The sequence below is a fragment of the Triturus cristatus genome, chromosome 5_1 (assembly GCF_964204655.1).
Source record: "Triturus cristatus chromosome 5_1, aTriCri1.1, whole genome shotgun sequence".
NCBI lineage: Eukaryota > Metazoa > Chordata > Amphibia > Caudata > Salamandridae > Triturus > Triturus cristatus.
Genome location: NC_140587.1, coordinates 288,460,560 through 288,487,892, shown reverse-complemented (window position 1 = coordinate 288,487,892; position 27,333 = coordinate 288,460,560). Strand labels below are relative to the sequence as shown.

Sequence of the window (27,333 nt, the reverse complement as noted above, 5' to 3'; positions counted from 1 at the left end):
TTTTTAGCTGAGATTCTAAAGGAACTGAGAGAGAAAATGGAATTCAAGTTTTGTCAGAAGTGGGATTCGAACCCACGCCTCCAGAAGAGACTGCGGCCTTAACGCAGCGCCTTAGACCACTCGGCTATCCTGACCCAATGCTGCTTTTTCATCTAAAGGGTGAGAAAGATATGAGGAACCAAAAAATGCACATAGCTTAGGCCAATAGTGGCTAGAGCAAGAAAAAAACTCACTGCACTCTTCCAAGAAGACAATCCTATAAGGCACTGCGAGGGAAATGATCATATTTCTCAAGAAAAAAAGTAGAGTAAACACAGGACTATCAGAAGTGGGATTTGAACCCACGCCTCCAGAGGAGACTGCGAGCTGAACTCAGCGCCTTAGACCACTCAGCCATCCTGACTTGCTTTCCCAACATCTTCCAGAGGCCAGACAGCCATGCAGGTGAGGTAGTGAAAAGGAATGCCCTCAATTTATTTATCCTATTATATGCACTTCCAACAGATCTTTGAACAATCTGTACAGAGCAGGACCTATGGAGAATTCTTTAGAACTTTGAGGCGAACAAAGAGAAAGTGCTATTCACCAGCCACTTGAACGGCTCAAAGCTGCTTTGAAATTGAGACAATAGCCACCTCTTGGCTGGCTAAACCAATTTCAACAAGGGATCTCAAAGTCACAACATAGGGTGGAGTATGCAAATTTAAGCAGCCCCTGATCAAAGCCCTGAGGAAATTGCTGTAAGTGTGCTGGAGTCCAGTTGTCTACCAGATGAATGGCATTCTTCCAAATTTGCAGGACCCGTCTGGCCAGGGCATACAAGAGCATGACTCTTCCAGATGACCTCTTACATGGGTCCTATGCTCATTTGGTAAGGATTGCGCTTTGTCAGCAAGACGTTATAGAACCTAAATATATGAGAAACCCCATCTCTCTTGACAAGAGGAGAACGGAATAACGTGCCAGGTGAAGACCAACAGATGCAACTTCCATCAGATGTTAACCTGATAAAGGAGATTAAATCTCCAAAAGGCATGTCAGAAGTGGGATTCGAACCCACACCTCCAAAGGAGACTGTGGCCTAAACACAGCACCTTAGACCTCTCGGCCATCCTGACAGTATAGACTTTTAAGAAATTAATAAAAGTTACTCAGAAACGTCTACCTCCATGCAAGCCTGAAATAATTTAAACCTTCAAACACAAGGTGCAACTTTATGCACAGGACAATAAACACAGAAGAACACATACGAAAGCACTTTATTTCACAGGTATACAGTTTTCATGCTTTTAGAACACCACATACCTCTCACCAGCAATTTAGGGTCCTGTATCCGACTCACAACATTTCCTTGCCTGCGACCTCTCTCTCTACACAAACAACTACAGCACAGGAAGTAGGAAGGCAATAGGTGGGGCAGTTTATGCAAATTTATGCTGCCAATGTGCCTTGCAGATTCATGCAGGATTTCTAGATCCTTGCTGGATACAAGAGAGTAGGCCTTGTTCCAGATAAACTATCCCTAGCAGGGAAAGTCTGAGCACAGGCACTCTTTTGCTCTTTAGCCCCTGGCCTGGGACTCACCCTCACTTGCTGAGGCGTGAAATTCTGCATACCAACTTTACACAGAAGGTATGTTTGTGGTTGTTTGGGGATGGGTGGGAGGTCAAGAGCAGGGAAAAGCAGGTCTTCTTCACTACTAAACTCCTCTTCTATGCCTCCCTGCCATTCACTCACTCTGTCTTTGTTTCATTCTCTCCTTCCACAACACTCCTTCTCACTCACTCGCTCTATCACTTGTATTTTTCCCTTGCTCTGCATTCTATAGTGGAAACATCTCTTGAATGAAGCATCTGAAAATGACGTGACATAAAATTTAAAACCTCCTTATTGGAAACCTAAAACATCACAAGACTTAATGTAACCCATTTCTTTCATAAAAAAGATTTTTAAAGTACCCCACAAAAGAAATATAAAACACCACGAGTGCTAGAAGAATATTACATTAACGTTAAAGATAGAATAGGGCAAATGCATTTGCAGTTGAAACTGAAGTTTGGTACTTATTCAGATATTATTTACATTGCCAATTTTTAGCTGAGATTCTAAAGGAACTGAGAGAGAAAATGGAATTCAAGTTTTGTCAGAAGTGGGATTCGAACCCACGCCTCCAGGAGAGACTGCGGCCTTAACGCAGCGCCTTAGACCACTCGGCCATCCTGACCCCATGCTGCTTTTTCATCTAAAGGGTGAGAAAGATATTAGGAACCAAAAAATGCACACAGCTTAGGCCAATAGTGGCTAGAGCAAGAAAAAAACTCACTGCACTCTTCCAAGAAGACAATCCTATAAGCCACTGCGAGGGAAATGATCATATTTCTCAAGAAAAAAAGTAGAGTAAACACAGGACTGTCAGAAGTGGGATTTGAACCCATGCCTCCAGAGGAGACTGCGACCTGAAGGCAGCGCCTTAGACCACTCGGCCATCCTGACTTGCTTTCCGAGCATCTTCCAGAGGCCAGACAGCCATGCAGGTGAGGTACTGAAAAGGAATGCCCTCACTTTATTTATCCTATTATATGCACTTCCAACAGATCTTTGAACAATCTGTACAGAGCAGGACCTATGGAGAACTCTTTAGAACTTTGAGGCGAACAAAGAGAAAGTGCTATTCACCAGCCACTTGAACGGCTCAAAGCTGCTTTGAAATTGAGACAATAGCCACCTCTTGGCTGGCTAAAGCAATTTCAACAAGGGATCTCAAAGTCACAACATGGGGTGGAGTATGCAAATTTAAGCAGCCCCTGATCAAAGCCCTAAGGAAATTGCTGTAAGTGTGCTGGAGTCCAGTTGTCTACCAGATGCATGGCATTCTTCCAAATTTGCAGGGCCCGTCTGGCCAGGGCATACAAGAGCATGACTCTTCCAGATGACCTCTTACATGGGTCCTATGCTCATTTGGTGAGGATTGCGCTTTGTCAGCAAGACGTTATAGAACCTAAATATATGAGAAACCCCATCTCTCTTGACAAGAGGAGAACGGAATAACGTGCCAGGTGAAGACCAACAGATGCCACTTCCATCAGATGTTAACCTGATAAAGGAGATTAAATATCCAAAAGGCATGTCAGAAGTGGGATTCGAACCCACGCCTCCAAAGGAGACTGCGGCCTAAACACAGCGCCTTAGACCTCTCGGCCATAATGACAGTTTAGGCTTTTAAGAAATGAATAAAAGTTACTCAGAAATGTCTACCTCCATGCAAGCCTGAAATAATTTAAACCTTCAAACACAAGGTGCAACTTTATGCACAGGACAATAAACACAGAAGAACACATACGAAGGCACTTTATTTCACAGGTATACAGTTTTCATGCTTTTAGAACACCACATACCTCTCACCAGCTATTTAGGGTCCTGTATCCGACTCACAACATTTCCTTGCCTGCGACCTCTCTCTCTACACAAACAACTACAGCACAGGAAGTAGGAAGGCAATAGGTGGGGCAGTTTATGCAAATTTATGCTGCCAATGTGCCTTGCAGATTCATGCAGGATTTCTAGATCCTTGCTGGATACAAGAGAGTAGGCCTTGTTCCAGATAAACTATCCCTAGCAGGGAAAGTCTGAGCACAGGCACTCTTTTGCTCTTTAGCCCCTGGCCTGGGACTCACCCTCACTTGCTGAGGCGTGAAATTCTGCATACCAACTTTGCACAGAAGGTATGTTTGTGGTTGTTTGGGGATGGGTGGGAGGTCAAAAGCAGGGAAAAGCAGGTCTTCTTCACTACTAGACTCCTCTTCTATGCCTCCCTGCCATTCACTCACTCTGTCTTTGTTTCATTCTCTCCTTCCACAACACTCCTTCTCACTCACTCGCTCTATCACTTGTATTTTTGCACTTGCTCTGCATTCTATAGTGGAAATATCTCTTGAATGAAGCATCTGAAAATGACGTGACATAAAATTTAAAACCTCCTTATTGGAAACCTAAAACATCACAAGACTTAATGTAACCCATTTCGTTCGTAAAAAAGATTTTTAAAGTACCCCACAAAACAAATATAAAACACCACGAGTGCTAGAAGAATATTACACTAACGTTAAAGATAGAATAGGGCAAATGCATTTGCAGTTGAAACTGAAGTTTGGTACTTATTCAGATATTATTTACATTGCCAATTTTTAGCTGAGATTCTAAAGGAACTGAGAGAGAAAATGGAATTCAAGTTTTGTCAGAAGTGGGATTCGAACCCACGCCTCCAGAGGAGACTGTGGCCTTAAGGCAGCGCCTTAGACCATTCGGCCATCCTGACCCCATGCTGTTTTTCATCTAAAGGGTGAGAAAGATATTAGGAACCAAAAAATGCACAGAGCTTAGGCCAATAGTGGCTAGAGCAAGAAAAAAACTCACTGCACTCTTCCAAGAAGACAATCCTATAAGCCACTGCGAGGGAAATGATCATATTTCTCAAGAAAAAAAGTAGAGTAAACACAGGACTGTCAGAAGTGGGATTTGAACCCACGTCTCCAGAGGAGACTGCAACCTGAACGCAGCGCCTTAGACCACTCGGCCATCCTGACTTGCTTTCCCAGCATCTTCCAGAGGCCAGACAGCCATGCAGGTGAGGTACTGAAAAGGAATGCCCTCAATTTATTTATCCTATTATATGCACTTCCAACAGATCTTTGAACAATCTGTACAGAGCAGGACCTATGGAGAACTCTTTAGAACTTTGAGGCGAACAAAGAGAAAGTGCTATTCACCAGCCACTTGAACGGCTCAAAGCTGCTTTGAAATTGAGACAATAGCCACCTCTTGGCTGGCTAAAGCAATTTCAACAAGGGATCTCAAAGTCACAACATAGGGTGGAGTATGCAAATTTAAGCAGCCCCTGATCAAAGCCCTAAGGAAATTGCTGTAAGTGTGCTGGAGTCCAGTTGTCTACCAGATGCATGGCATTCTTCCAAATTTGCAGGGCCCGTCTGGCCAGGGCATACAAGAGCATGACTCTTCCAGATGACCTCTTACATGGGTCCTATGCTCATTTGGTAAGGATTGCGCTTTGTCAGCAAGACGTTATAGAACCTAAATATATGAGAAACCCCATCTCTCTTGACAAGAGGAGAACGGAATAACGTGCCAGGTGAAGACCAACAGATGCAACTTCCATCAGATGTTAACCTGATAAAGGAGATTAAATCTCCAAAAGGCATGTCAGAAGTGGGATTCGAACCCACACCTCCAAAGGAGACTGTGGCCTAAACACAGCACCTTAGACCTCTCGGCCATCCTGACAGTATAGACTTTTAAGAAATTAATAAAAGTTACTCAGAAACGTCTACCTCCATGCAAGCCTGAAATAATTTAAACCTTCAAACACAAGGTGCAACTTTATGCACAGGACAATAAACACAGAAGAACACATACGAAAGCACTTTATTTCACAGGTATACAGTTTTCATGCTTTTAGAACACCACATACCTCTCACCAGCAATTTAGGGTCCTGTATCCGACTCACAACATTTCCTTGCCTGCGACCTCTCTCTCTACACAAACAACTACAGCACAGGAAGTAGGAAGGCAATAGGTGGGGCAGTTCATGCAAATTTATGCTGCCAATGTGCCTTGCAGATTCATGCAGGATTTCTAGATCCTTGCTGGATACAAGAGAGTAGGCCTTGTTCCAGATAAACTATCCCTAGCAGGGAAAGTCTGAGCACAGGCACTCTTTTGCTCTTTAGCCCCTGGCCTGGGACTCACCCTCACTTGCTGAGGCGTGAAATTCTGCATACCAACTTTGCACAGAAGGTGTGTTTGTGGTTGTTTGGGGATGGGTGGGAGGTCAAGAGCAGGGAAAAGCAGGTCTTCTTCACTACTAAACTCCTCTTCTATGCCTCCCTGCCATTCACTCACTCTGTCTTTGTTTCATTCTCTCCTTCCACAACACTCCTTCTCACTCACTCGCTCTATCACTTGTATTTTTGCCCTTGCTCTGCATTCTATAGTGGAAACATCTCTTGAATGAAGCATCTGAAAATGACGTGACATAAAATTTAAAACCTCCTTATTGGAAACCTAAAACATCACAAGACTTAATGTAACCCATTTCTTTCATAAAAAAGATTTTTAAAGTACCCCACAAAAGAAATATAAAACACCACGAGTGCTAGAAGAATATTACATTAACGTTAAAGATAGAATAGGGCAAATGCATTTGCAGTTGAAACTGAAGTTTGGTACTTATTCAGATATTATTTACATTGCCAATTTTTAGCTGAGATTCTAAAGGAACTGAGAGAGAAAATGGAATTCAAGTTTTGTCAGAAGTGGGATTCGAACCCACGCCTCCAGGAGAGACTGCGGCCTTAACGCAGCGCCTTAGACCACTCGGCTATCCTGACCCCATGCTGCTTTTTTATCTAAAGGGTGAGAAAGATATGAGGAACCAAAAAATGCACATAGCTTAGGCCAATAGTGGCTAGAGCAAGAAAAAAACTCACTGCACTCTTCCAAGAAGACAATCCTATAAGGCACTGCGAGGGAAATGATCATATTTCTCAAGAAAAAAAGTAGAGTAAACACAGGACTATCAGAAGTGGGATTTGAACCCACGCCTCCAGAGGAGACTGCGAGCTGAACTCAGCGCCTTAGACCACTCGGCCATCCTGACTTGCTTTCCCAACATCTTCCAGAGGCCAGACAGCCATGCAGGTGAGGTAGTGAAAAGGAATGCCCTCAATTTATTTATCCTATTATATGCACTTCCAACAGATCTTTGAACAATCTGTACAGAGCAGGACCTATGGAGAACTCTTTAGAACTTTGAGGCGAACAAAGAGAAAGTGCTATTCACCAGCCACTTGAACGGCTCAAAGCTGCTTTGAAATTGAGACAATAGCCACCTCTTGGCTGGCTAAAGCAATTTCAACAAGGGATCTCAAAGTCACAACATAGGGTGGAGTATGCAAATTTAAGCAGCCCCTGATCAAAGCCCTGAGGAAATTGCTGTAAGTGTGCTGGAGTCCAGTTGTCTACCAGATGAATGGCATTCTTCCAAATTTGCAGGACCCGTCTGGCCAGGGCATACAAGAGCATGACTCTTCCAGATGACCTCTTACATGGGTCCTATGCTCATTTGGTAAGGATTGCGCTTTGTCAGCAAGACGTTATAGAACCTAAATATATGAGAAACCCCATCTCTCTTGACAAGAGGAGAACGGAATAACGTGCCAGGTGAAGACCAACAGATGCAACTTCCATCAGATGTTAACCTGATAAAGGAGATTAAATCTCCAAAAGGCATGTCAGAAGTGGGATTCGAACCCACACCTCCAAAGGAGACTGTGGCCTAAACACAGCACCTTAGACCTCTCGGCCATCCTGACAGTATAGGCTTTTAAGAAATTAATAAAAGTTACTCAGAAACGTCTACCTCCATGCAAGCCTGAAATAATTTAAACCTTCAAACACAAGGTGCAACTTTATGCACAGGACAATAAACACAGAAGAACACATACGAAGGCACTTTTTTTCACAGGTATACAGTTTTCATGCTTTTAGAACACCACATACCTCTCACCAGCAATTTAGGGTCCTGTATCCGACTCACAACATTTCCTTGCCTGCGACCTCTCTCTCTACACAAACAACTACAGCACAGGAAGTAGGAAGGCAATAGGTGGGGCAGTTCATGCAAATTTATGCTGCCAATGTGCCTTGCAGATTCATGCAGGATTTCTAGATCCTTGCTGGATACAAGAGAGTAGGCCTTGTTCCAGATAAACTATCCCTAGCAGGGAAAGTCTGAGCACAGGCACTCTTTTGCTCTTTAGCCCCTGGCCTGGGACTCACCCTCACTTGCTGAGGCGTGAAATTCTGCATACCAACTTTGCACAGAAGGTGTGTTTGTGGTTGTTTGGGGATGGGTGGGAGGTCAAGAGCAGGGAAAAGCAGGTCTTCTTCACTACTAAACTCCTCTTCTATGCCTCCCTGCCATTCACTCACTCTGTCTTTGTTTCATTCTCTCCTTCCACAACACTCCTTCTCACTCACTCGCTCTATCACTTGTATTTTTGCCCTTGCTCTGCATTCTATAGTGGAAACATCTCTTGAATGAAGCATCTGAAAATGACGTGACATAAAATTTAAAACCTCCTTATTGGAAACCTAAAACATCACAAGACTTAATGTAACCCATTTCTTTCATAAAAAAGATTTTTAAAGTACCCCACAAAAGAAATATAAAACACCACGAGTGCTAGAAGAATATTACATTAACGTTAAAGATAGAATAGGGCAAATGCATTTGCAGTTGAAACTGAAGTTTGGTACTTATTCAGATATTATTTACATTGCCAATTTTTAGCTGAGATTCTAAAGGAACTGAGAGAGAAAATGGAATTCAAGTTTTGTCAGAAGTGGGATTCGAACCCACGCCTCCAGGAGAGACTGCGGCCTTAACGCAGCGCCTTAGACCACTCGGCTATCCTGACCCCATGCTGCTTTTTTATCTAAAGGGTGAGAAAGATATGAGGAACCAAAAAATGCACATAGCTTAGGCCAATAGTGGCTAGAGCAAGAAAAAAACTCACTGCACTCTTCCAAGAAGACAATCCTATAAGGCACTGCGAGGGAAATGATCATATTTCTCAAGAAAAAAAGTAGAGTAAACACAGGACTATCAGAAGTGGGATTTGAACCCACGCCTCCAGAGGAGACTGCGAGCTGAACTCAGCGCCTTAGACCACTCGGCCATCCTGACTTGCTTTCCCAACATCTTCCAGAGGCCAGACAGCCATGCAGGTGAGGTAGTGAAAAGGAATGCCCTCAATTTATTTATCCTATTATATGCACTTCCAACAGATCTTTGAACAATCTGTACAGAGCAGGACCTATGGAGAACTCTTTAGAACTTTGAGGCGAACAAAGAGAAAGTGCTATTCACCAGCCACTTGAACGGCTCAAAGCTGCTTTGAAATTGAGACAATAGCCACCTCTTGGCTGGCTAAAGCAATTTCAACAAGGGATCTCAAAGTCACAACATAGGGTGGAGTATGCAAATTTAAGCAACCCCTGATCAAAGCCCTGAGGAAATTGCTGTAAGTGTGCTGGAGTCCAGTTGTCTACCAGATGAATGGCATTCTTCCAAATTTGCAGGACCCGTCTGGCCAGGGCATACAAGAGCATGACTCTTCCAGATGACCTCTTACATGGGTCCTATGCTCATTTGGTAAGGATTGCGCTTTGTCAGCAAGACGTTATAGAACCTAAATATATGAGAAACCCCATCTCTCTTGACAAGAGGAGAACGGAATAACGTGCCAGGTGAAGACCAACAGATGCAACTTCCATCAGATGTTAACCTGATAAAGGAGATTAAATCTCCAAAAGGCATGTCAGAAGTGGGATTCGAACCCACACCTCCAAAGGAGACTGTGGCCTAAACACAGCACCTTAGACCTCTCGGCCATCCTGACAGTATAGGCTTTTAAGAAATTAATAAAAGTTACTCAGAAACGTCTACCTCCATGCAAGCCTGAAATAATTTAAACCTTCAAACACAAGGTGCAACTTTATGCACAGGACAATAAACACAGAAGAACACATACGAAGGCACTTTTTTTCACAGGTATACAGTTTTCATGCTTTTAGAACACCACATACCTCTCACCAGCAATTTAGGGTCCTGTATCCGACTCACAACATTTCCTTGCCTGCGACCTCTCTCTCTACACAAACAACTACAGCACAGGAAGTAGGAAGGCAATAGGTGGGGCAGTTCATGCAAATTTATGCTGCCAATGTGCCTTGCAGATTCATGCAGGATTTCTAGATCCTTGCTGGATACAAGAGAGTAGGCCTTGTTCCAGATAAACTATCCCTAGCAGGGAAAGTCTGAGCACAGGCACTCTTTTGCTCTTTAGCCCCTGGCCTGGGACTCACCCTCACTTGCTGAGGCGTGAAATTCTGCATACCAACTTTGCACAGAAGGTGTGTTTGTGGTTGTTTGGGGATGGGTGGGAGGTCAAGAGCAGGGAAAAGCAGGTCTTCTTCACTACTAAACTCCTCTTCTATGCCTCCCTGCCATTCACTCACTCTGTCTTTGTTTCATTCTCTCCTTCCACAACACTCCTTCTCACTCACTCGCTCTATCACTTGTATTTTTCCCTTGCTCTGCATTCTATAGTGGAAACATCTCTTGAATGAAGCATCTGAAAATGACGTGACATAAAATTTAAAACCTCCTTATTGGAAACCTAAAACATCACAAGACTTAATGTAACCCATTTCTTTCATAAAAAAGATTTTTAAAGTACCCCACAAAAGAAATATAAAACACCACGAGTGCTAGAAGAATATTACATTAACGTTAAAGATAGAATAGGGCAAATGCATTTGCAGTTGAAACTGAAGTTTGGTACTTATTCAGATATTATTTACATTGCCAATTTTTAGCTGAGATTCTAAAGGAACTGAGAGAGAAAATGGAATTCAAGTTTTGTCAGAAGTGGGATTCGAACCCACGCCTCCAGGAGAGACTGCGGCATTAACGCAGCGCCTTAGACCACTCGGCCATCCTGACCCCATGCTGCTTTTTCATCTAAAGGGTGAGAAAGATATTAGGAACCAAAAAATGCACACAGCTTAGGCCAATAGTGGCTAGAGCAAGAAAAAAACTCACTGCACTCTTCCAAGAAGACAATCCTATAAGCCACTGCGAGGGAAATGATCATATTTCTCAAGAAAAAAATTAGAGTAAACACAGGACTGTCAGAAGTGGGATTTGAACCCACGCCTCCAGAGGAGACTGCGACCTGAACGCAGCGCCTTAGACCACTCGGCCATCCTGACTTGCTTTCCCAGCATCTTCCAGAGGCCAGACAGCCATGCAGGTGAGGTACTGAAAAGGAATGCCCTCAATTTATTTATCCTATTATATGCACTTCCAACAGATCTTTGAACAATCTGTACAGAGCAGGACCTATGGAGATCTCTTTAGAACTTTGAGGCGAACAAAGAGAAAGTGCTATTCACCAGCCACTTGAACGGCTCAAAGCTGCTTTGAAATTGAGACAATAGCCACCTCTTGGCTGGCTAAACCAATTTCAACAAGGGATCTCAAAGTCACAACATAGGGTGGAGTATGCAAATTTAAGCAGCCCCTGATCAAAGCCCTGAGGAAATTGCTGTAAGTGTGCTGGAGTCCAGTTGTCTACCAGATGAATGGCATTCTTCCAAATTTGCAGGACCCGTCTGGCCAGGGCATACAAGAGCATGACTCTTCCAGATGACCTCTTACATGGGTCCTATGCTCATTTGGTAAGGATTGCGCTTTGTCAGCAAGACGTTATAGAACCTAAATATATGAGAAACCCCATCTCTCTTGACAAGAGGAGAACGGAATAACGTGCCAGGTGAAGACCAACAGATGCAACTTCCATCAGATGTTAACCTGATAAAGGAGATTAAATCTCCAAAAGGCATGTCAGAAGTGGGATTCGAACCCACACCTCCAAAGGAGACTGTGGCCTAAACACAGCACCTTAGACCTCTCGGCCATCCTGACAGTATAGACTTTTAAGAAATTAATAAAAGTTACTCAGAAACGTCTACCTCCATGCAAGCCTGAAATAATTTAAACCTTCAAACACAAGGTGCAACTTTATGCACAGGACAATAAACACAGAAGAACACATACGAAAGCACTTTATTTCACAGGTATACAGTTTTCATGCTTTTAGAACACCACATACCTCTCACCAGCAATTTAGGGTCCTGTATCCGACTCACAACATTTCCTTGCCTGCGACCTCTCTCTCTACACAAACAACTACAGCACAGGAAGTAGGAAGGCAATAGGTGGGGCAGTTTATGCAAATTTATGCTGCCAATGTGCCTTGCAGATTCATGCAGGATTTCTAGATCCTTGCTGGATACAAGAGAGTAGGCTTGTTCCAGATAAACTATCCCTAGCAGGGAAAGTCTGAGCACAGGCACTCTTTTGCTCTTTAGCCCCTGGCCTGGGACTCACCCTCACTTGCTGAGGCGTGAAATTCTGCATACCAACTTTACACAGAAGGTATGTTTGTGGTTGTTTGGGGATGGGTGGGAGGTCAAGAGCAGGGAAAAGCAGGTCTTCTTCACTACTAAACTCCTCTTCTATGCCTCCCTGCCATTCACTCACTCTGTCTTTGTTTCATTCTCTCCTTCCACAACACTCCTTCTCACTCACTCGCTCTATCACTTGTATTTTTCCCTTGCTCTGCATTCTATAGTGGAAACATCTCTTGAATGAAGCATCTGAAAATGACGTGACATAAAATTTAAAACCTCCTTATTGGAAACCTAAAACATCACAAGACTTAATGTAACCCATTTCTTTCATAAAAAAGATTTTTAAAGTACCCCACAAAAGAAATATAAAACACCACGAGTGCTAGAAGAATATTACATTAACGTTAAAGATAGAATAGGGCAAATGCATTTGCAGTTGAAACTGAAGTTTGGTACTTATTCAGATATTATTTACATTGCCAATTTTTAGCTGAGATTCTAAAGGAACTGAGAGAGAAAATGGAATTCAAGTTTTGTCAGAAGTGGGATTCGAACCCACGCCTCCAGGAGAGACTGCGGCCTTAACGCAGCGCCTTAGACCACTCGGCCATCCTGACCCCATGCTTCTTTTTCATCTAAAGGGTGAGAAAGATATTAGGAACCAAAAAATGCACACAGCTTAGGCCAATAGTGGCTAGAGCAAGAAAAAAACTCACTGCACTCTTCCAAGAAGACAATCCTATAAGCCACTGCGAGGGAAATGATCATATTTCTCAAGAAAAAAAGTAGAGTAAACACAGGACTGTCAGAAGTGGGATTTGAACCCATGCCTCCAGAGGAGACTGCGACCTGAAGGCAGCGCCTTAGACCACTCGGCCATCCTGACTTGCTTTCCGAGCATCTTCCAGAGGCCAGACAGCCATGCAGGTGAGGTACTGAAAAGGAATGCCCTCACTTTATTTATCCTATTATATGCACTTCCAACAGATCTTTGAACAATCTGTACAGAGCAGGACCTATGGAGAACTCTTTAGAACTTTGAGGCGAACAAAGAGAAAGTGCTATTCACCAGCCACTTGAACGGCTCAAAGCTGCTTTGAAATTGAGACAATAGCCACCTCTTGGCTGGCTAAAGCAATTTCAACAAGGGATCTCAAAGTCACAACATGGGGTGGAGTATGCAAATTTAAGCAGCCCCTGATCAAAGCCCTAAGGAAATTGCTGTAAGTGTGCTGGAGTCCAGTTGTCTACCAGATGCATGGCATTCTTCCAAATTTGCAGGGCCCGTCTGGCCAGGGCATACAAGAGCATGACTCTTCCAGATGACCTCTTACATGGGTCCTATGCTCATTTGGTGAGGATTGCGCTTTGTCAGCAAGACGTTATAGAACCTAAATATATGAGAAACCCCATCTCTCTTGACAAGAGGAGAACGGAATAACGTGCCAGGTGAAGACCAACAGATGCCACTTCCATCAGATGTTAACCTGATAAAGGAGATTAAATATCCAAAAGGCATGTCAGAAGTGGGATTCGAACCCACGCCTCCAAAGGAGACTGCGGCCTAAACACAGCGCCTTAGACCTCTCGGCCATAATGACAGTTTAGGCTTTTAAGAAATGAATAAAAGTTACTCAGAAATGTCTACCTCCATGCAAGCCTGAAATAATTTAAACCTTCAAACACAAGGTGCAACTTTATGCACAGGACAATAAACACAGAAGAACACATACGAAGGCACTTTATTTCACAGGTATACAGTTTTCATGCTTTTAGAACACCACATACCTCTCACCAGCTATTTAGGGTCCTGTATCCGACTCACAACATTTCCTTGCCTGCGACCTCTCTCTCTACACAAACAACTACAGCACAGGAAATAGGAAGGCAATAGGTGGGGCAGTTTATGCAAATTTATGCTGCCAATGTGCCTTGCAGATTCATGCAGGATTTCTAGATCCTTGCTGGATACAAGAGAGTAGGCCTTGTTCCAGATAAACTATCCCTAGCAGGGAAAGTCTGAGCACAGGCACTCTTTTGCTCTTTAGCCCCTGGCCTGGGACTCACCCTCACTTGCTGAGGCATGAAATTCTGCATACCAACTTTGCACAGAAGGTATGTTTGTGGTTGTTTGGGGATGGGTGGGAGGTCAAAAGCAGGGAAAAGCAGGTCTTCTTCACTACTAGACTCCTCTTCTATGCCTCCCTGCCATTCACTCACTCTGTCTTTGTTTCATTCTCTCCTTCCACAACACTCCTTCTCACTCACTCGCTCTATCACTTGTATTTTTGCACTTGCTCTGCATTCTATAGTGGAAATATCTCTTGAATGAAGCATCTGAAAATGACGTGACATAAAATTTAAAACCTCCTTATTGGAAACCTAAAACATCACAAGACTTAATGTAACCCATTTCGTTCGTAAAAAAGATTTTTAAAGTACCCCACAAAACAAATATAAAACACCACGAGTGCTAGAAGAATATTACACTAACGTTAAAGATAGAATAGGGCAAATGCATTTGCAGTTGAAACTGAAGTTTGGTACTTATTCAGATATTATTTACATTGCCAATTTTTAGCTGAGATTCTAAAGGAACTGAGAGAGAAAATGGAATTCAAGTTTTGTCAGAAGTGGGATTCGAACCCACGCCTCCAGAGGAGACTGTGGCCTTAAGGCAGCGCCTTAGACCATTCAGCCATCCTGACCCCATGCTGTTTTTCATCTAAAGGGTGAGAAAGATATTAGGAACCAAAAAATGCACAGAGCTTAGGCCAATAGTGGCTAGAGCAAGAAAAAAACTCACTGCACTCTTCCAAGAAGACAATCCTATAAGCCACTGCGAGGGAAATGATCATATTTCTCAAGAAAAAAAGTAGAGTAAACACAGGACTGTCAGAAGTGGGATTTGAACCCACGTCTCCAGAGGAGACTGCAACCTGAACGCAGCGCCTTAGACCACTCGGCCATCCTGACTTGCTTTCCCAGCATCTTCCAGAGGCCAGACAGCCATGCAGGTGAGGTACTGAAAAGGAATGCCCTCAATTTATTTATCCTATTATATGCACTTCCAACAGATCTTTGAACAATCTGTACAGAGCAGGACCTATGGAGAACTCTTTAGAACTTTGAGGCGAACAAAGAGAAAGTGCTATTCACCAGCCACTTGAACGGCTCAAAGCTGCTTTGAAATTGAGACAATAGCCACCTCTTGGCTGGCTAAAGCAATTTCAACAAGGGATCTCAAAGTCACAACATAGGGTGGAGTATGCAAATTTAAGCAGCCCCTGATCAAAGCCCTAAGGAAATTGCTGTAAGTGTGCTGGAGTCCAGTTGTCTACCAGATGCATGGCATTCTTCCAAATTTGCAGGGCCCGTCTGGCCAGGGCATACAAGAGCATGACTCTTCCAGATGACCTCTTACATGGGTCCTATGCTCATTTGGTAAGGATTGCGCTTTGTCAGCAAGACGTTATAGAACCTAAATATATGAGAAACCCCATCTCTCTTGACAAGAGGAGAACGGAATAACGTGCCAGGTGAAGACCAACAGATGCAACTTCCATCAGATGTTAACCTGATAAAGGAGATTAAATCTCCAAAAGGCATGTCAGAAGTGGGATTCGAACCCACACCTCCAAAGGAGACTGTGGCCTAAACACAGCACCTTAGACCTCTCGGCCATCCTGACAGTATAGACTTTTAAGAAATTAATAAAAGTTACTCAGAAACGTCTACCTCCATGCAAGCCTGAAATAATTTAAACCTTCAAACACAAGGTGCAACTTTATGCACAGGACAATAAACACAGAAGAACACATACGAAAGCACTTTATTTCACAGGTATACAGTTTTCATGCTTTTAGAACACCACATACCTCTCACCAGCAATTTAGGGTCCTGTATCCGACTCACAACATTTCCTTGCCTGCGACCTCTCTCTCTACACAAACAACTACAGCACAGGAAGTAGGAAGGCAATAGGTGGGGCAGTTCATGCAAATTTATGCTGCCAATGTGCCTTGCAGATTCATGCAGGATTTCTAGATCCTTGCTGGATACAAGAGAGTAGGCCTTGTTCCAGATAAACTATCCCTAGCAGGGAAAGTCTGAGCACAGGCACTCTTTTGCTCTTTAGCCCCTGGCCTGGGACTCACCCTCACTTGCTGAGGCGTGAAATTCTGCATACCAACTTTGCACAGAAGGTGTGTTTGTGGTTGTTTGAGGATGGGTGGGAGGTCAAGAGCAGGGAAAAGCAGGTCTTCTTCACTACTAAACTCCTCTTCTATGCCTCCCTGCCATTCACTCACTCTGTCTTTGTTTCATTCTCTCCTTCCACAACACTCCTTCTCACTCACTCGCTCTATCACTTGTATTTTTGCCCTTGCTCTGCATTCTATAGTGGAAACATCTCTTGAATGAAGCATCTGAAAATGACGTGACATAAAATTTAAAACCTCCTTATTGGAAACCTAAAACATCACAAGACTTAATGTAACCCATTTCTTTCATAAAAAAGATTTTTAAAGTACCCCACAAAAGAAATATAAAACACCACGAGTGCTAGAAGAATATTACATTAACGTTAAAGATAGAATAGGGCAAATGCATTTGCAGTTGAAACTGAAGTTTGGTACTTATTCAGATATTATTTACATTGCCAATTTTTAGCTGAGATTCTAAAGGAACTGAGAGAGAAAATGGAATTCAAGTTTTGTCAGAAGTGGGATTCGAACCCACGCCTCCAGGAGAGACTGCGGCCTTAACGCAGCGCCTTAGACCACTCGGCTATCCTGACCCCATGCTGCTTTTTTATCTAAAGGGTGAGAAAGATATGAGGAACCAAAAAATGCACATAGCTTAGGCCAATAGTGGCTAGAGCAAGAAAAAAACTCACTGCACTCTTCCAAGAAGACAATCCTATAAGGCACTGCGAGGGAAATGATCATATTTCTCAAGAAAAAAAGTAGAGTAAACACAGGACTATCAGAAGTGGGATTTGAACCCACGCCTCCAGAGGAGACTGCGAGCTGAACTCAGCGCCTTAGACCACTCGGCCATCCTGACTTGCTTTCCCAACATCTTCCAGAGGCCAGACAGCCATGCAGGTGAGGTAGTGAAAAGGAATGCCCTCAATTTATTTATCCTATTATATGCACTTCCAACAGATCTTTGAACAATCTGTACAGAGCAGGACCTATGGAGAACTCTTTAGAACTTTGAGGCGAACAAAGAGAAAGTGCTATTCACCAGCCACTTGAACGGCTCAAAGCTGCTTTGAAATTGAGACAATAGCCACCTCTTGGCTGGCTAAAGCAATTTCAACAAGGGATCTCAAAGTCACAACATAGGGTGGAGTATGCAAATTTAAGCAGCCCCTGATCAAAGCCCTGAGGAAATTGCTGTAAGTGTGCTGGAGTCCAGTTGTCTACCAGATGAATGGCATTCTTCCAAATTTGCAGGACCCGTCTGGCCAGGGCATACAAGAGCATGACTCTTCCAGATGACCTCTTACATGGGTCCTATGCTCATTTGGTAAGGATTGCGCTTTGTCAGCAAGACGTTATAGAACCTAAATATATGAGAAACCCCATCTCTCTTGACAAGAGGAGAACGGAATAACGTGCCAGGTGAAGACCAACAGATGCAACTTCCATCAGATGTTAACCTGATAAAGGAGATTAAATCTCCAAAAGGCATGTCAGAAGTGGGATTCGAACCCACACCTCCAAAGGAGACTGTGGCCTAAACACAGCACCTTAGACCTCTCGGCCATCCTGACAGTATAGGCTTTTAAGAAATTAATAAAAGTTACTCAGAAACGTCTACCTCCATGCAAGCCTGAAATAATTTAAACCTTCAAACACAAGGTGCAACTTTATGCACAGGACAATAAACACAGAAGAACACATACGAAGGCACTTTTTTTCACAGGTATACAGTTTTCATGCTTTTAGAACACCACATACCTCTCACCAGCAATTTAGGGTCCTGTATCCGACTCACAACATTTCCTTGCCTGCGACCTCTCTCTCTACACAAACAACTACAGCACAGGAAGTAGGAAGGCAATAGGTGGGGCAGTTCATGCAAATTTATGCTGCCAATGTGCCTTGCAGATTCATGCAGGATTTCTAGATCCTTGCTGGATACAAGAGAGTAGGCCTTGTTCCAGATAAACTATCCCTAGCAGGGAAAGTCTGAGCACAGGCACTCTTTTGCTCTTTAGCCCCTGGCCTGGGACTCACCCTCACTTGCTGAGGCGTGAAATTCTGCATACCAACTTTGCACAGAAGGTGTGTTTGTGGTTGTTTGGGGATGGGTGGGAGGTCAAGAGCAGGGAAAAGCAGGTCTTCTTCACTACTAAACTCCTCTTCTATGCCTCCCTGCCATTCACTCACTCTGTCTTTGTTTCATTCTCTCCTTCCACAACACTCCTTCTCACTCACTCGCTCTATCACTTGTATTTTTGCCCTTGCTCTGCATTCTATAGTGGAAACATCTCTTGAATGAAGCATCTGAAAATGACGTGACATAAAATTTAAAACCTCCTTATTGGAAACCTAAAACATCACAAGACTTAATGTAACCCATTTCTTTCATAAAAAAGATTTTTAAAGTACCCCACAAAAGAAATATAAAACACCACGAGTGCTAGAAGAATATTACATTAACGTTAAAGATAGAATAGGGCAAATGCATTTGCAGTTGAAACTGAAGTTTGGTACTTATTCAGATATTATTTACATTGCCAATTTTTAGCTGAGATTCTAAAGGAACTGAGAGAGAAAATGGAATTCAAGTTTTGTCAGAAGTGGGATTCGAACCCACGCCTCCAGGAGAGACTGCGGCCTTAACGCAGCGCCTTAGACCACTCGGCTATCCTGACCCCATGCTGCTTTTTTATCTAAAGGGTGAGAAAGATATGAGGAACCAAAAAATGCACATAGCTTAGGCCAATAGTGGCTAGAGCAAGAAAAAAACTCACTGCACTCTTCCAAGAAGACAATCCTATAAGGCACTGCGAGGGAAATGATCATATTTCTCAAGAAAAAAAGTAGAGTAAACACAGGACTATCAGAAGTGGGATTTGAACCCACGCCTCCAGAGGAGACTGTGAGCTGAACTCAGCGCCTTAGACCACTCGGCCATCCTGACTTGCTTTCCCAACATCTTCCAGAGGCCAGACAGCCATGCAGGTGAGGTAGTGAAAAGGAATGCCCTCAATTTATTTATCCTATTATATGCACTTCCAACAGATCTTTGAACAATCTGTACAGAGCAGGACCTATGGAGAACTCTTTAGAACTTTGAGGCGAACAAAGAGAAAGTGCTATTCACCAGCCACTTGAACGGCTCAAAGCTGCTTTGAAATTGAGACAATAGCCACCTCTTGGCTGGCTAAAGCAATTTCAACAAGGGATCTCAAAGTCACAACATAGGGTGGAGTATGCAAATTTAAGCAACCCCTGATCAAAGCCCTGAGGAAATTGCTGTAAGTGTGCTGGAGTCCAGTTGTCTACCAGATGAATGGCATTCTTCCAAATTTGCAGGACCCGTCTGGCCAGGGCATACAAGAGCATGACTCTTCCAGATGACCTCTTACATGGGTCCTATGCTCATTTGGTAAGGATTGCGCTTTGTCAGCAAGACGTTATAGAACCTAAATATATGAGAAACCCCATCTCTCTTGACAAGAGGAGAACGGAATAACGTGCCAGGTGAAGACCAACAGATGCAACTTCCATCAGATGTTAACCTGATAAAGGAGATTAAATCTCCAAAAGGCATGTCAGAAGTGGGATTCGAACCCACACCTCCAAAGGAGACTGTGGCCTAAACACAGCACCTTAGACCTCTCGGCCATCCTGACAGTATAGGCTTTTAAGAAATTAATAAAAGTTACTCAGAAACGTCTACCTCCATGCAAGCCTGAAATAATTTAAACCTTCAAACACAAGGTGCAACTTTATGCACAGGACAATAAACACAGAAGAACACATACGAAGGCACTTTTTTTCACAGGTATACCGTTTTCATGCTTTTAGAACACCACATACCTCTCACCAGCAATTTAGGGTCCTGTATCCGACTCACAACATTTCCTTGCCTGCGACCTCTCTCTCTACACAAACAACTACAGCACAGGAAGTAGGAAGGCAATAGGTGGGGCAGTTCATGCAAATTTATGCTGCCAATGTGCCTTGCAGATTCATGCAGGATTTCTAGATCCTTGCTGGATACAAGAGAGTAGGCCTTGTTCCAGATAAACTATCCCTAGCAGGGAAAGTCTGAGCACAGGCACTCTTTTGCTCTTTAGCCCCTGGCCTGGGACTCACCCTCACTTGCTGAGGCGTGAAATTCTGCATACCAACTTTGCACAGAAGGTGTGTTTGTGGTTGTTTGGGGATGGGTGGGAGGTCAAGAGCAGGGAAAAGCAGGTCTTCTTCACTACTAAACTCCTCTTCTATGCCTCCCTGCCATTCACTCACTCTGTCTTTGTTTCATTCTCTCCTTCCACAACACTCCTTCTCACTCACTCGCTCTATCACTTGTATTTTTCCCTTGCTCTGCATTCTATAGTGGAAACATCTCTTGAATGAAGCATCTGAAAATGACGTGACATAAAATTTAAAACCTCCTTATTGGAAACCTAAAACATCACAAGACTTAATGTAACCCATTTCTTTCATAAAAAAGATTTTTAAAGTACCCCACAAAAGAAATATAAAACACCACGAGTGCTAGAAGAATATTACATTAACGTTAAAGATTGAATAGGGCAAATGCATTTGCAGTTGAAACTGAAGTTTGGTACTTATTCAGATATTATTTACATTGCCAATTTTTAGCTGAGATTCTAAAGGAACTGAGAGAGAAAATGGAATTCAAGTTTTGTCAGAAGTGGGATTCGAACCCACGCCTCCAGGAGAGACTGCGGCATTAACGCAGCGCCTTAGACCACTCGGCCATCCTGACCCCATGCTGCTTTTTCATCTAAAGGGTGAGAAAGATATTAGGAACCAAAAAATGCACACAGCTTAGGCCAATAGTGGCTAGAGCAAGAAAAAAACTCACTGCACTCTTCCAAGAAGACAATCCTATAAGCCACTGCGAGGGAAATGATCATATTTCTGAAGAAAAAAATTAGAGTAAACACAGGACTGTCAGAAGTGGGATTTGAACCCACGCCTCCAGAGGAGACTGCGACCTGAACGCAGCGCCTTAGACCACTCGGCCATCCTGACTTGCTTTCCCAGCATCTTCCAGAGGCCAGACAGCCATGCAGGTGAGGTACTGAAAAGGAATGCCCTCAATTTATTTATCCTATTATATGCACTTCCAACAGATCTTTGAACAATCTGTACAGAGCAGGACCTATGGAGATCTCTTTAGAACTTTGAGGCGAACAAAGAGAAAGTGCTATTCACCAGCCACTTGAACGGCTCAAAGCTGCTTTGAAATTGAGACAATAGCCACCTCTTGGCTGGCTAAAGCAATTTCAACAAGGGATCTCAAAGTCACAACATAGGGTGGAGTATGCAAATTTAAGCAGCACCTGATCAAAGCCCTAAGGAAATTGCTGTAAGTGTGCTGGAGTCCAGTTGTCTACCAGATGCATGGCATTCTTCCAAATTTGCAGGGCCCGTCTGGCCAGGGCATACAAGAGCATGACTCTTCCAGATGACCTCTTACATGGGTCCTATGCTCATTTGGTAAGGATTGCACTTTGTCAGCAAGACGTTATAGAACCTAAATATATGAGAAACCCCATCTCTCTTGACAAGAGGAGAACGGAATAACGTGCCAGGTGAAGACCAATAGATGCAATTTCCATCAGATGTTAACCTGATAAAGGAGATTAAATCTCCAAAAGGCATGTCAGAAGTGGGATTCGAACCAACACCTCCAAAGGAGACTGTGGCCTAAACACAGCACCTTAGACCTCTCGGCCATCCTGACAGTATAGGCTTTTAAGAAATTAATAAAAGTTACTCAGAAACGTCTGCCTCCATGCAAGCCTGAAATAATTTAAACCTTCAAACACAAGGTGCAACTTTATGCACAGGACAATAAACACAGAAGAACACATACGAAAGCACTTTATTTCACAGGTATACAGTTTTCATGCTTTTAGAACACCACATACCTCTCACCAGCAATTTAGGGTCCTGTATCCGACTCACAACATTTCCTTGCCTGCGACCTCTCTCTCTACACAAACAACTACAGCACAGGAAGTAGGAAGGCAATAGGTGGGGCAGTTCATGCAAATTTATGCTGCCAATGTGCCTTGCAGATTCATGCAGGATTTCTAGATCCTTGCTGGATACAAGAGAGTAGGCCTTGTTCCAGATAAACTATCCCTAGCAGGGAAAGTCTGAGCACAGGCACTCTTTTGCTCTTTAGCCCCTGGCCTGGGACTCACCCTCACTTGCTGCGGCGTGAAATTCTGCATACCAACTTTGCACAGAAGGTGTGTTTGTGGTTGTTTGGGGATGGGTGGGAGGTCAAGAGCAGGGAAAAGCAGGTCTTCTTCACTACTAAACTCCTCTTCTATGCCTCCCTGCCATTCACTCACTCTGTCTTTGTTTCATTCTCTCCTTCCACAACACTCCTTCTCACTCACTCGCTCTATCACTTGTATTTTTCCCTTGCTCTGCATTCTATAGTGGAAACATCTCTTGAATGAAGCATCTGAAAATGACGTGACATAAAATTTAAAACCTCCTTATTGGAAACCTAAAACATCACAAGACTTAATGTAACCCATTTCTTTCATAAAAAAGATTTTTAAAGTACCCCACAAAAGAAATATAAAACACCACGAGTGCTAGAAGAATATTACATTAACGTTAAAGATAGAATAGGGCAAATGCATTTGCAGTTGAAACTGAAGTTTGGTACTTATTCAGATATTATTTACATTGCCAATTTTTAGCTGAGATTCTAAAGGAACTGAGAGAGAAAATGGAATTCAAGTTTTGTCAGAAGTGGGATTCGAACCCACGCCTCCAGGAGAGACTGCGGCCTTAACGCAGCGCCTTAGACCACTCGGCCATCCTGACCCCATGCTGCTTTTTCATCTAAAGGGTGAGAAAGATATTAGGAACCAAAAAATGCACACAGCTTAGGCCAATAGTGGCTAGAGCAAGAAAAAAACTCACTGCACTCTTCCAAGAAGACAATCCTATAAGCCACTGCGAGGGAAATGATCATATTTCTCAAGAAAAAAATTAGAGTAAACACAGGACTGTCAGAAGTGGGATTTGAACCCACGCCTCCAGAGGAGACTGCGACCTGAACGCAGCGCCTTAGACCACTCGGCCATCCTGACTTGCTTTCCCAGCATCTTCCAGAGGCCAGACAGCCATGCAGGTGAGGTACTGAAAAGGAATGCCCTCAATTTATTTATCCTATTATATGCACTTCCAACAGATCTTTGAACAATCTGTACAGAGCAGGACCTATGGAGATCTCTTTAGAACTTTGAGGCGAACAAAGAGAAAGTGCTAATCACCAGCCACTTGAACGGCTCAAAGCTGCTTTGAAATTGAGACAATAGCCACCTCTTGGCTGGCTAAAGCAATTTCAACAAGGGATCTCAAAGTCACAACATAGGGTGGAGTATGCAAATTTAAGCAGCACCTGATCAAAGCCCTAAGGAAATTGCTGTAAGTGTGCTGGAGTCCAGTTGTCTACCAGATGCATGGCATTCTTCCAAATTTGCAGGGCCCGTCTGGCCAGGGCATACAAGAGCATGACTCTTCCAGATGACCTCTTACATGGGTCCTATGCTCATTTGGTAAGGATTGCACTTTGTCAGCAAGACGTTATAGAACCTAAATATATGAGAAACCCCATCTCTCTTGACAAGAGGAGAACGGAATAACGTGCCAGGTGAAGACCAATAGATGCAACTTCCATCAGATGTTAACCTGATAAAGGAGATTAAATCTCCAAAAGGCATGTCAGAAGTGGGATTCGAACCCACAGCTCCAAAGGAGACTGTGGTCTAAACACAGCGCCTTAGACCTCTCGGCCATCCTGACAGTATAGGCTTTTAAGAAATTAATAAAAGTTACTCAGAAAGGTCTACCTCCATGCAAGCCTGAAATAATTTAAACCTTCAAACACAAGGTGCAACTTTATGCACAGGACAATAAACACAGAAGAACACATACGAAAGCACTTTATTTCACAGGTATACAGTTTTCATGCTTTTAGAACACCACATACCTCTCACCAGCTATTTAGTGTCCTGTATCCGACTCACAACATTTCCTTGCCTGCGACCTCTCTCTCTACACAAACAACTACAGCACAGGAAGTAGGAATCAATAGGTGGGGCAGTTTATGCAAATTTATGCTGCCAATGTGCCTTGCAGATTCATGCAGGATTTCTAGATCCTTGCTGGATACAAGAGAGTAGGCCTTGTTCCAGATAAACTATCCCTAGCAGGGAAAGTCTGAGCACAGGCACTCTTTTGCTCTTTAGCCCCTGGCCTGGGACTCACCCTCACTTGCTGAGGCGTGAAATTCTGCATACCAACTTTGCACAGAAGGTATGTTTGTGGTTGTTTGGGGATGGGTGGGAGGTCAAGAGTAGGGAAAAGCAGGTCTTCTTCACTACTAGACTCCTCTTCTATGCCTCCCTGCCATTCACTCACTCTGTCTTTGTTTCATTCTCTCCTTCCACAACACTCCTTCTCACTCGCTCGCTCTATCACTTGTATTTTTGCCCTTGCTCTGCATTCTATAGTGGAAACATCTCTTGAATGAAGCATCTGTAAATGACGTGACATAAAATTTAAAACCTCCTTATTGGAAACCTAAAACATCACAAGACTTAATGTAACCCATTTCTTTCATAAAAAAGATTTTTAAAGTACCCCACAAAAGAAATATAAAACACCACGAGTGCTAGAAGAATATTACATTAACGTTAAAGATAGAATAGGGCAAATGCATTTGCAGTTGAAACTGAAGTTTGGTACTTATTCAGATATTATTTACATTGCCAATTTTTAGCTGAGATTCTAAAGGAACTGAGAGAGAAAATGGAATTCAAGTTTTGTCAGAAGTGGGATTCGAACCCACGCCTCCAGAAGAGACTGCGGCCTTAACGCAGCGCCTTAGACCACTCGGCTATCCTGACCCAATGCTGCTTTTTCATCTAAAGGGTGAGAAAGATATGAGGAACCAAAAAATGCACATAGCTTAGGCCAATAGTGGCTAGAGCAAGAAAAAAACTCACTGCACTCTTCCAAGAAGACAATCCTATAAGGCACTGCGAGGGAAATGATCATATTTCTCAAGAAAAAAAGTAGAGTAAACACAGGACTATCAGAAGTGGGATTTGAACCCACGCCTCCAGAGGAGACTGCGAGCTGAACTCAGCGCCTTAGACCACTCAGCCATCCTGACTTGCTTTCCCAACATCTTCCAGAGGCCAGACAGCCATGCAGGTGAGGTAGTGAAAAGGAATGCCCTCAATTTATTTATCCTATTATATGCACTTCCAACAGATCTTTGAACAATCTGTACAGAGCAGGACCTATGGAGAATTCTTTAGAACTTTGAGGCGAACAAAGAGAAAGTGCTATTCACCAGCCACTTGAACGGCTCAAAGCTGCTTTGAAATTGAGACAATAGCCACCTCTTGGCTGGCTAAACCAATTTCAACAAGGGATCTCAAAGTCACAACATAGGGTGGAGTATGCAAATTTAAGCAGCCCCTGATCAAAGCCCTGAGGAAATTGCTGTAAGTGTGCTGGAGTCCAGTTGTCTACCAGATGAATGGCATTCTTCCAAATTTGCAGGACCCGTCTGGCCAGGGCATACAAGAGCATGACTCTTCCAGATGACCTCTTACATGGGTCCTATGCTCATTTGGTAAGGATTGCGCTTTGTCAGCAAGACGTTATAGAACCTAAATATATGAGAAACCCCATCTCTCTTGACAAGAGGAGAACGGAATAACGTGCCAGGTGAAGACCAACAGATGCAACTTCCATCAGATGTTAACCTGATAAAGGAGATTAAATCTCCAAAAGGCATGTCAGAAGTGGGATTTGAACCCACACCTCCAAAGGAGACTGTGGCCTAAACACAGCACCTTAGACCTCTCGGCCATCCTGACAGTATAGACTTTTAAGAAATTAATAAAAGTTACTCAGAAACGTCTACCTCCATGCAAGCCTGAAATACTTTAAACCTTCAAACACAAGGTGCAACTTTATGCACAGGACAATAAACACAGAAGAACACATACGAAAGCACTTTATTTCACAGGTATACAGTTTTCATGCTTTTAGAACACCACATACCTCTCACCAGCAATTTAGGGTCCTGTATCCGACTCACAACATTTCCTTGCCTGCGACCTCTCTCTCTACACAAACAACTACAGCACAGGAAGTAGGAAGGCAATAGGTGGGGCAGTTTATGCAAATTTATGCTGCCAATGTGCCTTGCAGATTCATGCAGGATTTCTAGATCCTTGCTGGATACAAGAGAGTAGGCCTTGTTCCAGATAAACTATCCCTAGCAGGGAAAGTCTGAGCACAGGCACTCTTTTGCTCTTTAGCCCCTGGCCTGGGACTCACCCTCACTTGCTGAGGCGTGAAATTCTGCATACCAACTTTACACAGAAGGTATGTTTGTGGTTGTTTGGGGATGGGTGGGAGGTCAAGAGCAGGGAAAAGCAGGTCTCCTTCACTACTAGACTCCTCTTCTATGCCTCCCTGCCATTCACTCACTCTGTCTTTGTTTCATTCTCTCCTTCCACAACACTCCTTCTCACTCACTCGCTCTATCACTTGTATTTTTCCCTTGCTCTGCATTCTATAGTGGAAACATCTCTTGAATGAAGCATCTGAAAATGACGTGACATAAAATTTAAAACCTCCTTATTGGAAACCTAAAACATCACAAGACTTAATGTAACCCATTTCTTTCATAAAAAAGATTTTTAAAGTACCCCACAAAAGAAATATAAAACACCACGAGTGCTAGAAGAATATTACATTAACGTTAAAGATAGAATAGGGCAAATGCATTTGCAGTTGAAACTGAAGTTTGGTACTTATTCAGATATTATTTACATTGCCAATTTTTAGCTGAGATTCTAAAGGAACTGAGAGAGAAAATGGAATTCAAGTTTTGTCAGAAGTGGGATTCGAACCCACGCCTCCAGGAGAGACTGCGGCCTTAACGCAGCGCCTTAGACCACTCGGCCATCCTGACCCCATGCTGCTTTTTCATCTAAAGGG

At 43.3% G+C, this 27,333-nt stretch overlaps 24 non-coding genes across 24 annotated transcripts; all 24 read right to left on the bottom strand.

Moving 5' to 3' along the window:
- Positions 1-51: 51 nt before the first annotated feature.
- Positions 52-134, bottom strand: TRNAL-AAG (transfer RNA leucine (anticodon AAG)). Its single transcript has one exon. It is a non-coding gene; the product is annotated as a tRNA-Leu (tRNA).
- Positions 135-1,035: 901 nt separating this feature from the next.
- Positions 1,036-1,118, bottom strand: TRNAL-UAG (transfer RNA leucine (anticodon UAG)). The gene has a single exon. It is a non-coding gene; the product is annotated as a tRNA-Leu (tRNA).
- Positions 1,119-2,141: 1,023 nt separating this feature from the next.
- Positions 2,142-2,224, bottom strand: TRNAL-AAG (transfer RNA leucine (anticodon AAG)). Its single transcript has one exon. It is a non-coding gene; the product is annotated as a tRNA-Leu (tRNA).
- A 901-nt stretch (positions 2,225-3,125) lies between these two features.
- TRNAL-UAG (transfer RNA leucine (anticodon UAG)) lies at positions 3,126-3,208 on the bottom strand. Its single transcript has one exon. It is a non-coding gene; the product is annotated as a tRNA-Leu (tRNA).
- A 2,007-nt stretch (positions 3,209-5,215) lies between these two features.
- TRNAL-UAG (transfer RNA leucine (anticodon UAG)) lies at positions 5,216-5,298 on the bottom strand. Its single transcript has one exon. It is a non-coding gene; the product is annotated as a tRNA-Leu (tRNA).
- Positions 5,299-6,322: 1,024 nt separating this feature from the next.
- TRNAL-AAG (transfer RNA leucine (anticodon AAG)) lies at positions 6,323-6,405 on the bottom strand. Its single transcript has one exon. It is a non-coding gene; the product is annotated as a tRNA-Leu (tRNA).
- A 901-nt stretch (positions 6,406-7,306) lies between these two features.
- On the bottom strand, positions 7,307-7,389 carry TRNAL-UAG (transfer RNA leucine (anticodon UAG)). The gene has a single exon. It is a non-coding gene; the product is annotated as a tRNA-Leu (tRNA).
- A 1,024-nt stretch (positions 7,390-8,413) lies between these two features.
- Positions 8,414-8,496, bottom strand: TRNAL-AAG (transfer RNA leucine (anticodon AAG)). Its single transcript has one exon. It is a non-coding gene; the product is annotated as a tRNA-Leu (tRNA).
- Positions 8,497-9,397: 901 nt separating this feature from the next.
- TRNAL-UAG (transfer RNA leucine (anticodon UAG)) lies at positions 9,398-9,480 on the bottom strand. The gene has a single exon. It is a non-coding gene; the product is annotated as a tRNA-Leu (tRNA).
- Positions 9,481-10,772: 1,292 nt separating this feature from the next.
- On the bottom strand, positions 10,773-10,855 carry TRNAL-CAG (transfer RNA leucine (anticodon CAG)). Its single transcript has one exon. It is a non-coding gene; the product is annotated as a tRNA-Leu (tRNA).
- A 632-nt stretch (positions 10,856-11,487) lies between these two features.
- TRNAL-UAG (transfer RNA leucine (anticodon UAG)) lies at positions 11,488-11,570 on the bottom strand. Its single transcript has one exon. It is a non-coding gene; the product is annotated as a tRNA-Leu (tRNA).
- A 1,022-nt stretch (positions 11,571-12,592) lies between these two features.
- On the bottom strand, positions 12,593-12,675 carry TRNAL-AAG (transfer RNA leucine (anticodon AAG)). Its single transcript has one exon. It is a non-coding gene; the product is annotated as a tRNA-Leu (tRNA).
- A 901-nt stretch (positions 12,676-13,576) lies between these two features.
- On the bottom strand, positions 13,577-13,659 carry TRNAL-UAG (transfer RNA leucine (anticodon UAG)). Its single transcript has one exon. It is a non-coding gene; the product is annotated as a tRNA-Leu (tRNA).
- A 2,007-nt stretch (positions 13,660-15,666) lies between these two features.
- On the bottom strand, positions 15,667-15,749 carry TRNAL-UAG (transfer RNA leucine (anticodon UAG)). The gene has a single exon. It is a non-coding gene; the product is annotated as a tRNA-Leu (tRNA).
- A 1,024-nt stretch (positions 15,750-16,773) lies between these two features.
- On the bottom strand, positions 16,774-16,856 carry TRNAL-AAG (transfer RNA leucine (anticodon AAG)). The gene has a single exon. It is a non-coding gene; the product is annotated as a tRNA-Leu (tRNA).
- A 901-nt stretch (positions 16,857-17,757) lies between these two features.
- TRNAL-UAG (transfer RNA leucine (anticodon UAG)) lies at positions 17,758-17,840 on the bottom strand. The gene has a single exon. It is a non-coding gene; the product is annotated as a tRNA-Leu (tRNA).
- Positions 17,841-18,864: 1,024 nt separating this feature from the next.
- On the bottom strand, positions 18,865-18,947 carry TRNAL-AAG (transfer RNA leucine (anticodon AAG)). The gene has a single exon. It is a non-coding gene; the product is annotated as a tRNA-Leu (tRNA).
- A 901-nt stretch (positions 18,948-19,848) lies between these two features.
- TRNAL-UAG (transfer RNA leucine (anticodon UAG)) lies at positions 19,849-19,931 on the bottom strand. The gene has a single exon. It is a non-coding gene; the product is annotated as a tRNA-Leu (tRNA).
- Positions 19,932-21,223: 1,292 nt separating this feature from the next.
- On the bottom strand, positions 21,224-21,306 carry TRNAL-CAG (transfer RNA leucine (anticodon CAG)). The gene has a single exon. It is a non-coding gene; the product is annotated as a tRNA-Leu (tRNA).
- Positions 21,307-23,044: 1,738 nt separating this feature from the next.
- TRNAL-AAG (transfer RNA leucine (anticodon AAG)) lies at positions 23,045-23,127 on the bottom strand. Its single transcript has one exon. It is a non-coding gene; the product is annotated as a tRNA-Leu (tRNA).
- Positions 23,128-23,313: 186 nt separating this feature from the next.
- Positions 23,314-23,396, bottom strand: TRNAL-CAG (transfer RNA leucine (anticodon CAG)). Its single transcript has one exon. It is a non-coding gene; the product is annotated as a tRNA-Leu (tRNA).
- A 1,738-nt stretch (positions 23,397-25,134) lies between these two features.
- On the bottom strand, positions 25,135-25,217 carry TRNAL-AAG (transfer RNA leucine (anticodon AAG)). Its single transcript has one exon. It is a non-coding gene; the product is annotated as a tRNA-Leu (tRNA).
- Positions 25,218-26,118: 901 nt separating this feature from the next.
- On the bottom strand, positions 26,119-26,201 carry TRNAL-UAG (transfer RNA leucine (anticodon UAG)). Its single transcript has one exon. It is a non-coding gene; the product is annotated as a tRNA-Leu (tRNA).
- A 1,023-nt stretch (positions 26,202-27,224) lies between these two features.
- On the bottom strand, positions 27,225-27,307 carry TRNAL-AAG (transfer RNA leucine (anticodon AAG)). Its single transcript has one exon. It is a non-coding gene; the product is annotated as a tRNA-Leu (tRNA).
- Positions 27,308-27,333: the final 26 nt, after the last annotated feature.